A 14,167-nucleotide genomic window follows, 5' to 3' on the forward strand; every position below is an offset into this window, starting at 1 on the left:
TATTTGGTAGTGTACAGACCACTCTTTGAAGATCAATAACATTAACAGATTAAATTGTTATCAAGTGCCACCCATACAGTAATGAAGAACACTTACTCCAGTACTCATGGTGTGATTTTGGGACAATTTTACTGTAAGAATTTGAAATAATGGCATGGCAAACTTATGTAAAATGTCAATTTGGTGGAGTTTACACTAAATTTAAAGTCCAATAAAATTAAAAAATTAAATTGTTATCAAGTTCCACCCATGCAGTCATGAAGAACACTTACTCCAGTACTCATGGTGTGATTTTGGAACAATTTTACTGTAGAAATTTGAAGTAATGGGATAACAAACTTGAGTAAAGTGTGTATTTGGTAGTGTACAGACCACTCTTTGAAGATCAATAACATTAACGAATCTAATTGTTATCAGGTGCCACCCATACAGTCATAAATAACACTTACTCTAGTACTCATGGTGTGATTTTGGGACAATTTTATGTAGGTATTTGAAATAATGGCATGGCAAACTTGTGTAAAATGTCAATTCGGTTAAGTTTACACTATTTAAAGTCCAATAAAATTAACAAATCAAATTGTTATCAAGTTCCACCCATACAGTCATGAAGAACACTTACTCCAGTACTCATGGTGTGATTTGGGGACAATTTTACTGTAGGAATTTGAAATAATGGCATGGCAAACTTATGTAAAGTGTCAATTCAGTTCAGTTTACACTATATTTAAAGTCCAATAAAATTAACAAATCAAATTGTTATCAAGTTCCCCCCTTACAGTCATAAAGAACACTTACTCTAGTACTCATGGTGTGTACAGACCACTTTTTGAAGATCAATAAAACTAATAGATTAAATTGTTATCAAGTTCCACCCATACTGCTATAAAGAACACTTACTCTAGTACTCATGGTGTGATTTGGGGACAATTTTACTGTAGGAATTTGGAGTAAAGTGTCTATTTGGTTGTGTTAAGACCACATTTTAAAGTCTAATAAAATAAGCAAATCAAATTGTTATCGAATGCCACCCCAATGACCATGAAGAACACTTAGTCTAGTACTCATCATGTGATTTTGGGACAATTTAACTGTAGGAATTTAAAATAATGGAATGGCAAACTTATGTAATGTGTCTATTTGGTTGTTTTTAAACCACTTTTTGAAGATCAATAAAAAAAGAAAATGAAATGTTTATCAAATGCCACCTCTAGATTCATGAAGTACATTTAGTCCAGTACTTATACGTATGTTTTGACTTTGGGATAATTTTACTGTAGAAATTTGATATAATGGGATGGCAAACTTGTAAGTAGTAACTGACAATATTACATTGGTCCTTGAATGTCAACGGCTTTTGTTTGTTACAAGAATAAATTATTTATTTATTATTTACACACATACTACTTTAAGTAATATATTATTAAAAGCAATAATTAAAAGCAAGTTGTATTAAAATTATTTCATTATTTGTTAATGCTTGATCACCATGTTCAGATAATTAACACTTTGGACCCCCAGGTCTATACAAAACCAATTATTTTTGTCTTAAAATTGTCTTAAAATCACAACATGAGTACTAGAGTAAGTGTTCTTCATGAATGTAAGGATGGTATTTAATAACAATTTGATTTGCTTATTTTATTGATCTTACTAGAGTAAGTGCTCTTTATGATCATAGTGGTCTCATTTACATTTTCAGCATTTAGCAGACGCTTTTATCCAAAGCGACTTACACAGTGAGCGGAACACCATAAGCAATTGAGTGTTAAGGGCCTTGCTCAGGGACCCAACAGTGGCAACTTGGTGGTGGCGGGGCTTGAACCGGCAACCTTCTGTTTACTAGTCCAGTACCTTAACCACTGAGCTATCACTGGCCCTTTTGATAACGATTTGCTTTAAATTGGATTTCAGAAGGTGGTTTTAACAACACAGAATATACACTTTATGTGGATTTGCCATCCTCTCACTCTAAATTCCTACAGTAAATTGTCTCAATATCACAACATAAATACAAGAGTAAGTGTTCTTTATGAATGTAGTGGTGGCATTTAATAACAATTTGATTTGCTTATTTTATTGTACTTCAAAATGTGGTGTTAACACAAACAGACACTTTACATAGGTTTGCCATCCGATTACTCTACAATAAGTGTTCATCGTGGTTCTTTTGGTGTAATTTTACACTTTACATACGTTTGCCATCACATTAAACCAGATTCCTACAATAAAATTGTCCCAAAAATGTTATTGATCTTCAAAAAGTGGTCTGTACACAACCAAATAGACACTTTACTCAAGTTTGTTATTACATTACTCCAATATTCTACAGTAAAATTGTCCCAAAATCACACCATGAGTACTAGACTAAGTGTTCTTAATGACAGTATGGGTGGAACTTGATAACAATGTAATCTGTTAGTTTTATTGATCTTCAAAAAGTGGTCTGTACACTACCAAATAGACACTTTACTTAAGTTTATCACATGATTCCAATATTCTACAGTAAAATTGTCCCAAATTAAACACTAAGAGTACTAGAGTAAGTGTTCTTCATGACTGTATGGGTGGCACTTGATAACAATGTGATTTGTTCATTTTATTGATTTTTAAAAAGTGGTCTAAACACAACCGAATTGACATTTTACATAAGTTTGCCATGCCATTATTTTAAATTCTTACAGTAAAAATGTCCAAAACAACAATTTGATTTGTTCATTTTATTGGACTTCAAATAGCGTTCTGTACACAATTAAATAGACACTTTACTCACAGTAAAACATCTGAAATGTATTTCATCAATAACAGAATGAATGCTCGTGTTTAATGTAGTGGATTTCGTGCATCAGAATACGGTAGATTATGTTTATGAATCTGTAAACAGCAGCTTTACTGTCTTCGGCGCTTCGGCTACCGTATAATACGGTTTAGACGCGCAGTAAAACTTTAAGTGCAGATGGCGCGGTGAGGAGGAGCAACTTTGTGCCCGTGGGCACCGATCCGATTCTCCCGGCTCTTTTAAATGAACGAAAGAAACCGAGTCACGGTTTATTTATTTATTTCTGCGCAGTTCTTATCGACTGTAATCTACCCATTCAGCTTCGCCTCAGTAGAGGGAATCAATCAGTCATAATGAGAGCTGTTTATTGTCGAAATTCAAATCCGAAAACACCTTCAGTATCGCGGAGAGAGCGAGCGAGAGACACAGTCTCTCCTCTCTGGGCAGCCAGGACATTTTGTATCTGCCCGTCTCTATGGCCAGACTGTGGTTACTGAGTCGGTTGTCTAACTATTGTTAATAAAATATACTTGTTTGTCAATTTGTATACTTCTGAAATAATTCTTTTTTTCTCATTTAAGTGTTGTTTAAATTAGGCCTACATTTAAGGCAAGGTTGCAAAATCTGAATGATTGTTCATCATTGATATTAATATCGGGTCTTATAGTTTACCCAGTAGTGCAACTGTCACCTCACAGCAAGAAGGTCCTGGGTTTAATCCCCAGGTGGGGCGGTCCAGGTCATTTCTGTGCGAAGTTTGCATGTTCTCCCCGTGTCTGCTGGGTTTCCTCTGGGTGCTCCGGTTTCCTCCCACAATCCAAAGACATGCAAGTGAGGTGAATTACACTACATTGTCCATGACTGTGTTCGATATAACCTTGTGAAGTGAATGACCTTGTATAATGAGTACGATTCATTTTTTGAACGGCTCTTTAAAAGGAACGGAGCGAAAGGATCCGACTCCCTTAAATAAAATGATGATGAAATGATTGTGCCTGTGGGCGTGAAAGTGTGACAAAAAAGTTTCCTGAGTGTAAATGATTCAGTTTTAGTTTACAGGAGGAGCAACTTTGTGCCTGTGGGCGTGGAAGTTCCCGAGTGTGTTTACTGATTGCCTGGTAATGGAGCCTAGTTGTGCACGTGCTGGACAGTAAGCTAACAGGCCTGCAACTTCTTCTTTTTTTCGTTTGTTTTTGCCGGCTCTAAAGAGTAATACTATTATTGTCTATTGAGTGACCCCCCTTTGCAGCAATAACTGCAACTAAACGTGTCCGGTAACTGTTCCAGTCCTGCATTGGAGGAATTTTATCCCATTCCTCCGTACAGAACAGCTTCAACTCTGGGATGTTGGTGGGTTTCCTCACATGCTCACTTCAGGTCCTTCCACAACATTTCGATTGGATTAAGGTCAGGACTTTGACTTGGCCATTCCAAAACATGAACTTTATTCTTCTTTATCGTTCTTTGTAGAACGACTTGTGTGCTTAGGGTCGTTGTCTTGCTGCATGACCCACCTTTTCTTGAGATTCAGTTCATGGACAGATGTCCTGACATTTTCCCTTAGAATTCTCTGATATAATTCAGAATTCATTGTTCCATCAATGATGGCAAGCCGTCCTGGCCCAGATGCAGCAAAACAAGCCCAAACCATGATACTACCACCACCATGTTTCACAGATGGGATAGGGTTCTTATACTGGAATGCAGTGTTTTCCTTTCTCCAAACATAACGCTTTTCATTTAAACCAAAAAGTTCTATTTTGGTCTCATCCTTCCACAAAACATTCTTCCAATAGCCTTCTGGCTTGTCCACGTGATCTGTAGCAAACTGCAGACGAGCAGCAATGTTCTTTTTGGAGAGCCATGGCTTTCTCCTTGCAACCCTGCCATGCACACCATTGTTGTTCAGTGTTCTCCTGATGGTGGACTCATGAACATTAACATTAGCCAATGTGAGAGAGGCCTTCAGTTGCTTAGAAGTTACCCTGGGGTCCTTTGTGACCTCGCCGACTATTACACACCTTGCTCTTGGAGTGATCTTTGTTGGACCACTCCTGGGAAGGGTAACAATGGTCTTGAATTTCCTCCATTTGTACACAATCTGTCTGACTGTGGATTGGTGGAGTCCAAACTCTTTAGAGATGGTTTTGTAACCTTTTCCAGCCTGATGAGCATCAACAATTCTTTTTTCTGAGGTCCTCAGGAATTTCCTTTGTGCGTGCCATGATACACTTCCACAAACATGTGTTGTGAAGAGCAGACTTTGATAGATCTCTGTTCTTTAAATAAAACAGGGTGCCCACTCACACCTGATTGTCAACCCATTGATTGAAAACATCTGACTCTAATTTCACCTTCAAATTAACTGCGAATCCTAGAGGTTCACATACTTTTGCCACTCACAAATATATGTAATATTGGATCATTTTCCTCAATAAATAAATGACCAAGTACAATATTTTTGTCTCATTTGTTTAACTGGGTTCTCTTGATCTACTTTTAGGTCATATTTATGCAGAAATATAGAAAATTCTAAGGGGTTCACAAACTTTCAAGCACCACTGTATACTGCCTGGACAAAAAAAGGTCACACACTTAAATATTTGGTTGGACCGCCTTTAGCTTTGATTACGGCACACATTCGCTGTGGCATCGTTTCCACAAGCTTCTGCAATGTCACAACATTTATTTCTGTCCAGAGTTGCATAAATTTTTCCCCAAGATCTTGTATTGATGATGGGAGATTTGGACCACTGCGCAAAGTCTTCTCCAGCACATCCCAAAGATTCTCAATGGGGTTCAGGTCTGGACTCTGTGGTGGCCAATCCATGTGTGAAAATGATGTCTCATGCTCCCTGAACCACTCTTTCACAATTTGAGCCTGATGAATACTGGCATTGTCATCTTGGAATATGCCCGTGCCATCAGCAGTGGCGGAGCCAGACAATTTTCATAGGGGTGGCCAGACTGACCATTGCTCACACACAGGGGTGGCACAGAAACTGATACCTTATTTTATGTGGTCACTCACTCATTTACCTATACAGGCAGAGAGTGCCATGCAGAATTACATCACGACGACCCGCATAATAATAATAATAATAATAATAATAATAATAATAATAATATGCTTTTTTTCTCTTCATTTTCTCTGACAAGTGAAAAAACTAAATATAGCAACCTTAACATTATGAGGAAGAATTTCAAAGATATTCCTTTGCAATACTTTATCATTTGGCTGCCAACTTGTGTGTAATGATGAAACTTAATTGAATCCCAGAACATGCTAGCATGAATGCATGGAAAACTAATTTTAGAAGATTAATTTATGGTGGCCATGGCCACCACTGGCCACCCCCTGGCTCCGCCCCTGGCCATCAGGGAATAAAAAATCCATTGATGGAATAACCTGGTCGTTCAGTATATTCAGGTAGTCAGCTGACCTCATTATTTGGGCACATAACGTTGCTGAACCTAAACCTGACCAACTGCAGCAACCCCAGATCATAGCACTGCTCCCACAGGCTTGTATGATAGGCACTAGGCATGATGGGTGCATCACTTCAGCCGCCTCTCTTCTTACCCTGATGCGCCCATCACTCTGGAACAGGGTAAATCTGGACTCATCAGACCACATGACCTTCTTCCATTGCTCCAGAGTCCAATCTTTATGCTCCCTAGCAAATTGAAGCCGTTTTTGCCGATTAGCCTCACTGACAAGTGGTTTTCTTAAGGCTACACAGCTGTTTAGTCCCAGTCCCTTGAGTTCCCTTTGTGTTGTGCGTGTGGAAATGCTCTTACTTTCACTATTAAACATCCCTGAGTTCTACTGTTGTTTTTCTACCATTTGATTTCACCAAACGTTTAAGTGATCGCCGATCACGATCATTCAAGATTTTTTTATAACCACATTCCTTTCTCGAAGATGATGCCCCCCCCCACTGTCCTTCCACTTTTTAATAATGCGTTGGACAGTTCTTAACCCGATTTTAGTAGTTTCAGCTTCTACTTAGATGTTTTCCATGCTTGATGCATGCCAATAATTTCACCCTTCTGAAACAGATGAACATCTTTTCCACGACCACAGGATGTGTCCTTCGACATGGTTGTTTAACAAATGAGAAGCTACTCACTGCATCAGTTAGGGTTAAATAACTTGTTGCCAGCTGAAACATAATCACCCATGCAGTAATTATCCAGTGGAAGACTCTTACCTATTTGCTTAGTTAAATCCAGGTGGTGACCTTTTTTTTGGCCAGGCAGTGTATTTGAAAAATGTAAACATGGTAAATCACACAAAGTTTGTGAAGTATTTAATCGTTTTTTTTCCTGGCTGATTTACTTTTTAGGTTCATCATATCGTCATTAAATTTGTCTTAGTGTTGTGATAAGCGTACTGTGACGTTTCTGTTTTTCAATAAATATACAAATGAACAGAAAAATAAACAAATCTTTTAATATCAGGATTTAAAAACTAAAACGATCTTGTCGAGATGGAAAGAATTGAAGGCTGTTGTTGATCTAAATGAGCCAAAACTCTTTATCTAAGAAAAAAATCAAGTTTCTTGTACTTTGGACAAAGTTTGCAAGCACACTATAATGGTAATGATGATATTATACACTTAATTTAATAATCAGTATTGCCTTAAGTTTGAAATAATAAAATAAATCACTTAAATCAATTAAACTCTGGCTTATTTTACAGTAACATGAAAAAAATACTGTGAAGCATGAATTAAGACATGTCAATTTTAACAAAAACATAGTATCATAGTGTATCATACACACTTCAGAAAAATGAATGCATTTTTTACGCTGTATTGTTGACCAGACATACAGTGAACAGTGGCACCACCCTCTGGTTAGACACAAATACTGCATGCTTGTAGGTTTGTAGGCTAATGTGTCTTTTTAAAGACTTCTGAGAAAGATAGACAAGGTGTTAACAGCTGGTTTATTGAGAAAACTAAAAAACCCAAATCTTTATCCACCACCACATAGACATAATGTAATTTTGCTTAAAGATAAACAAGAAAACATTAATAGTACATACAGGTTCACAGTCCACCTGTGATAAGAAAAAAAAAGGAAATAGTCAATAAAGACACATTGTGTGAAATTGAAGACAAGAAATGACATTTCATTAGCCGTCTCTATTCGTTTTCAAAAACATTACTAGACGTACATAATTTATGCTGCTTTTCACTGTACTCAGAACAGGATAAAAAACAACCACTGATTTGAAATGATTACATAAATCAGAATTCCCACCCGGGTTTAACAACAGCAGCTATTTGTTTTTTACTGGGCTTAACAAACTACTGTAGATAGCATTCTAATTCAAGTAGGTAGAGAATTTTAAAAAGGTAAATGTGGACCACAAGAGTCCACAAGAGTCATGAAGTACTTCTTTGTGATCCTTTGACCCACCTTCAGTAAAAGATACATTGTGGCATATTAAATATAACAATAATTTAGTTAAAGCAGATACAAATGATCTTTTTTAATTTCCAATATTACAAAAGCTTTTGTTATTTAATATCTTAAACATTCAGGATTTAATATATTATCATATTATTTTTAGCATTTTTCTCCAGGAGGGCCTATTTTGTCAAAATAATTAATAAAGGCCGATCAGGTGGCACAGCTGTAAAAACACACGCTAGCACACCAGAGCTGGGATCTCCAATACATCGTATCGATTTTAGCTCTGCCTGCTGACTGGGCTGAGCAGCCACATGAACAACGATTGGCCTGTTGTTCAGATAGGGGTGGGTTAAGCCGGATTAACCCAACCCATAACTCATGCAACTACGACCTCTGCCAGCTGATTGATGCCGCCTGCACAGAAATGGGGAAAGAGTGCAGATTACGGTGTGTCTCTCCGTACGCAGAGCTGATCTCGTCTGGTGTGGGTGACAAAATGCATACGGCTGCTGCCCACGTGACGGAGGGGGCGTGTGTTAGCTTTGTTCTCCTCAATCAGAGCGGGGATCGACATTGGTGGAGAGGAAGCATTACGCAATTGGCAACTGGACACGCTAAAAGTCGGCAGAAAAAGGGGAGAAAATGCATAAAAACAAATAAAAAATAAATAATTATGAAAAAATATGGCTGACCAAAAGGGAATTTTAAAAATATGGCTGACAATCCAGGTGGAAGTTTCTTTTTTACAGATTTGCTGTTTTTTTTGTTGGGAAACATCATGGTTTCAAGAGAAAAGCTTCTCTCAAAACCATGATGTTGAGCTTGGTTTGGCCCATTATTTGCTGGTATGAGTATAGGCGCCTTACAGACGCCTGAGGCATGATCCGCCCTGTTACTAGTATGCTTGTTGTGTATTTTTTATCTCTGGGAACCTCCAGGGTAAATTATGTCATAGTTTCCAGGACTAATTAGGTCAAATCACCATCTAGTGCAACTTTAGATTTTGAACTAAGAAATACTTTAGACTTAAATACATTCTTATGATGATTATTTTAATTAAAAAATTAAACTTTAACAGTTTTAAAAGGTTAAAAGGTTTAACTAGTTACAAAAATAAAGTATAATTTTTTTTCTTCAGTCAAACCAGATTTAAGGATTTAATAAATAGATAAATAAATAAATTTCAATCTAATATTTTTCTTGCAAAGAACATACATTGCAAATTTAACAACAAATCAAGTTTTTTTTTCCTGTTGCAATTCAAAACAGATGGATAAGAAGGCAGTTTGACTAAAATAGTGGACGTGGTTGGAAACTGTTCTATGAGAGCAGCATAATTTAAATACCTATAAACTTTTCTCAAGTTTATAGGAATCCCCATCATTTCCCATCTCTCTTAGCATTACAATGTTTCACTGATAATGTTTTGTATTATATATTAATTTACATATATTTTTTATTACATATATGTACATGGACATACATGTAGACATATATTTATTATGCATAGACATATGATGATATATATAATTGTATAATATAATTGTGATATGAAATATGAAATAGCATAATTCAGCATTATTTAGCTTATACCACAGCAAATGACTATGACACCTCATGCTGTTGAGGTGGAATCTCAGGTGGGGCTATCGACAAGATCGACAGGGTTTCGTTACTGCTGGAGAACCTGCTGTATTTACATTTACATTTACATTTTTGGCATTTAGCAGACGACTTTATCCAAAGTGACTTACAGTACTGTGACAGTATACAGTGTGAGCAATTGAGGGTTAAGGGCCTTGCTCAAGAGCCTAATAGCAGCAACCTGGCAGTGGTGGGGCTTGAACCAGCGACCTTTTGGTTACTAGTCCAGTACCTTAACCACTTAGGCTACAGCTTCCCATATTTGCCAGGTTTGCCTTTTTGTTTTTGTTAGTCTCAGCTCTCCCCAGCCACTACAGGGGTGATGTAAGCAGCAAGAGAATTGCCACAGGGAAATTGGCAACAATTAGGCTGGGAGAATAATAAAGGGAAAATAACAATAAAAAACAACACATTTAAAATGTTTACTTGACATTAACAATGCAGAATGTCTGAGAAATTCAATAGAAAAAATGGATACTCAATTGAATATATTGGCATGAATTTACTCTTTACAGTAATTCTATGGTTCATAGCAGCATGCCACCCAAAAGCAGGGGCAATGCAGTGCCAGTCTGAAAAGCTCTAGAGCCAAAGATGCACCGCTTTGCTGAATCTGCTATAAGGGACTTTGGAGTGTAGTTAATATCCCAAATATATAGGTAGTGGCTGACATTCAGGAATGTTAATGTAAATGTAAAAGTTTAGGTTTATGTACTTAAAATATTTTAGTGTTTTGTTGTTAGTTTGGTAAGTTTTGCCTTGTTTTCTCTGTCATATTAATTCTTTCTCTGGTAAGTCATGATTGCTGTTGTTCTGTTGGTTCCTTTGTTTGACTGTAAATCTTATATTAATGTTAGTAATGCTAATGTTTTAATGACAAAATTGTAATATTGCAATATTGTTCAGGCAAATACATTTTAAATATGGCCATGCTATAAAGAATGTTAATCAACACCTTCTGAACAATCAGAATTTGGAATTGAATAGTGCTGTGGTATAGTACTAATATATACAGTGTATCACAAAAGTGAGTACACCCCTCACATTTCTGCAGATATTTAAGTATATCTTTTCATCGGACAACACTGACAAAATGACACTTTGACACAATGAAAAGTAGTCTGTGTGCAGCTTATATAACAGTGTAAATTTATTCTTCCCTCAAAATAACTCAATATACAGCCATTAATGTCTAAACCACCACAACAAAAGTGAGTACACCCCTTAATGAAAGTTCCTGAAGTGTCAATATCTTGTGTGGCCACCATTATTTCCCAGAACTGCCTTAACTCTCCTGGACATGGAGTTTACCAGAGCTTCACAGGTTGGCACTGGAATGCTTTTCCACTCCTCCATGACGACATCACGGAGCTGGCGGATATTCGAGACTTTGCGCTCTTCCACCTTCCGCTTGAGGATGCCCCAAAGATGTTCTAATGGGTTTAGGTCTGGAGACATGCTTGGCCAGTCCATCACCTTTACCCTCAGCCTCTTCAATAAAGCAGTGGTCGTCTTAGAGGTGTGTTTGGGGTCATTATCATGCTGGAACACTGCCCTGCGACCCAGTTTCCGGAGGGAGGGGATCATGCTCTGCTTCAGTATTTCACAGTACATATTGGAGTTCATGTGTCCCTCAATGAAATGTAACTCCCCAACACCTGCTGCACTCATGCAGCCCCAGACCATTCCCACCACCATGCTTGATTGTAGGCATGACACACTTATCTTTGTACTCCTCACCTGATTGCCGCCACACATGCTTGAGACCATCTGAATCAAACAAATTAATCTTGGTCTCATCAGACCATAGGACATGGTTCCAGTAATCCATGTCTTTTGTTGACATGTCTTCAGCAACTGTTTGCGGGCTTTCTTGTGTAGAGACTTCAGAAGAGGCTTCCTTCTGGGGTGACAGCCATGCAGACCACTTTGATGTAGTGTGCGGCGTATGGTCTGTAGTCTCTTAGGGGTGTACTCACTTTTGTTGCCGGTGGTTTAGACATTAATGGCTGTATATTGAGTTATTTTGAGGGAAGAATAAATTTACACTGTTATATAAGCTGCACACAGACTACTTTTCATTGTGTCAAAGTGTCATTTTGTCAGTGTTGTCCCATGAAAAGATATACTTAAATATCTGCAGAAATGTGAGGGGTGTACTCACTTTTGTGATACACTGTATATATAGTACTAATATATAGACATATACAGATAGATATTATATATATATATTATAGATAAATGTAAATATAGTGTATATATACATATAAATATTGTTTATATATCATATATATGACAAACATGAACATGTTGGTGATGTTATAGTTCATGTCATTGTTCCTCAGGTTTCTTCTAGGTCTTGTTCCACAAGCTGGTAAAATAATCAAATAAATTAGGTTACAGTTCATCTTAGAATTCACTCATTTTTACTCAAATTATCTTAGTTTAATAATTGTACTTTTTTACTTTAAATTAGTTAATAGATAAATATAAATAATGTAAATAATGTATATAATGTACAGATTTAGCTCAGACTGGTTCATAAAAGTTTGCACTAAATTTCACTTTTCATAAAATTTTCATTAACTGCTTTGTCCTGGTCAGAGATGCAGCAGGTCTGATTTCACAGGAAAACACTGGGTGCAGGCAGGAACACCTTGGACAGGACAACAATCTATCACAGGGCTCCCTATCCCCCACCCCCAGACAGCCAATCATGTCATTGTACATACACGGCCAGCCGGTAGCACTAATGACACTAACCAGATCTCAGCGGTGGTGGGCTAACGTAGTAAATTGCTCTCTTTGGTATTTAATTATGTGAGAATGTGTTATATGCCTGTCTGACCCTGCCAATGAGCTTTGATTTGGTAAGACTTTGTGCATGCATGAAAATTACTGGCATACATTTGGAGATTATTTCCCATAAAATATTAAGACATGTTAAAGTTTCTGTGACTGATTCAACTGCAACTACTATTGGTCTTGTTGGAACTTTGGTCAGTCGCCTCATTATGTAAAAATTCCAGATTGTCAGAGCTCATTTGATCTGGACAGCGCATAACGTTAAATGGTAATCATTCTCTCAGGCTTTACAATACTGAAGTTACTGCTGATATCTAATGTTAGTCTCTCACCAATTTAAGTTCTCTCTTAAAACATGCTTGTGTGTATTTATGTCAGTTTATTTTGAACATACCTTAAAGAATGAGGTAAATGGTCACAAGTGTCACCAACCACACTAAAAAGGGAGGGGGGGGCACAAGTTAAATACACTCATGTTGCTTCATGTCACTATGTACATCCTGCAAAAGAAAGTAAATAAAAAGCATAATGCTTTTATACTTACTGATGTGAACTGTATATGTGGAGGCTGCTGAAAAAAATCCTAAAGGAGAAAATAAAATCGAATATTAGATAGAATCTTAGAACCTTTCAAGAACAACAAAGTTCTATAAATGTTGCAACATTCTTTCATTTAGCTGTAAATTTTGACCTACAAAAACAACACATTGTAACATTCTTGAGATTTCAAAAACACCTCTGTCTTTGTGACAAAGTGATTGGATTGAGGGTTCTCTAAACATACACTATATTGCCAAAAGTATTCACTCACCCATCCAAATAATTGAATTCAGGAGTTCCAATCACTTCCATTGCCACAGGTGTATAAAACCAAGCACCTAGGCATGCAGACTGCTTCTACAAACATTTGTGAAAAAATGGGTCGCTCTCAGGAGCTCAGTGAAAGGGCTCGGTTGCCAGAAGAACGGTACTTGTCTGACTGTGAGTGTGAAGTTTGGTGGAGGAGGGATTATGGTGTGGGGTTGTTTTTAGGAGTTGGGCTCGACCCCTTAGTTCCAGTCCTGACCTCAACCTGATAGAACACCTTTGGGATGAATTAGAGTGGAGACTGTGAGCCAGGCCTTCTCGTTCAACATCAGTGTCTGACCTCACAAATGCGCTTCTGAAAGAATGGTCAAAAATTCCCATAAACACACTCCTAAACCTTGTGTAAAGCCTTCCCAGAAGAGTTAAAGCTGTTATAGCTGCAAATGGTGGGCCGACATCATATTAAACCCTATGGATTAAGAATGGGATGTCACTCAAGTTCATATGCGTTTGAAAGCAGACAAGCGAATACTTTTGGCAATATAGTGTATGACAAATTCTGCTGGTTTAAAATATACTGCTATAAAATATACAGCTTCAGATCAGGAATACATTCACGTCTGATATTCATTGTTTACTTCTAGTTTTTTTCTAACTGTCATAATGTCATGTATCCCAATCAACCAGCCTTGCGCCCACTGTTTG

The sequence above is a fragment of the Trichomycterus rosablanca genome, chromosome 3, assembly GCF_030014385.1.
Source record: "Trichomycterus rosablanca isolate fTriRos1 chromosome 3, fTriRos1.hap1, whole genome shotgun sequence".
Lineage (NCBI taxonomy): Eukaryota > Metazoa > Chordata > Actinopteri > Siluriformes > Trichomycteridae > Trichomycterus > Trichomycterus rosablanca.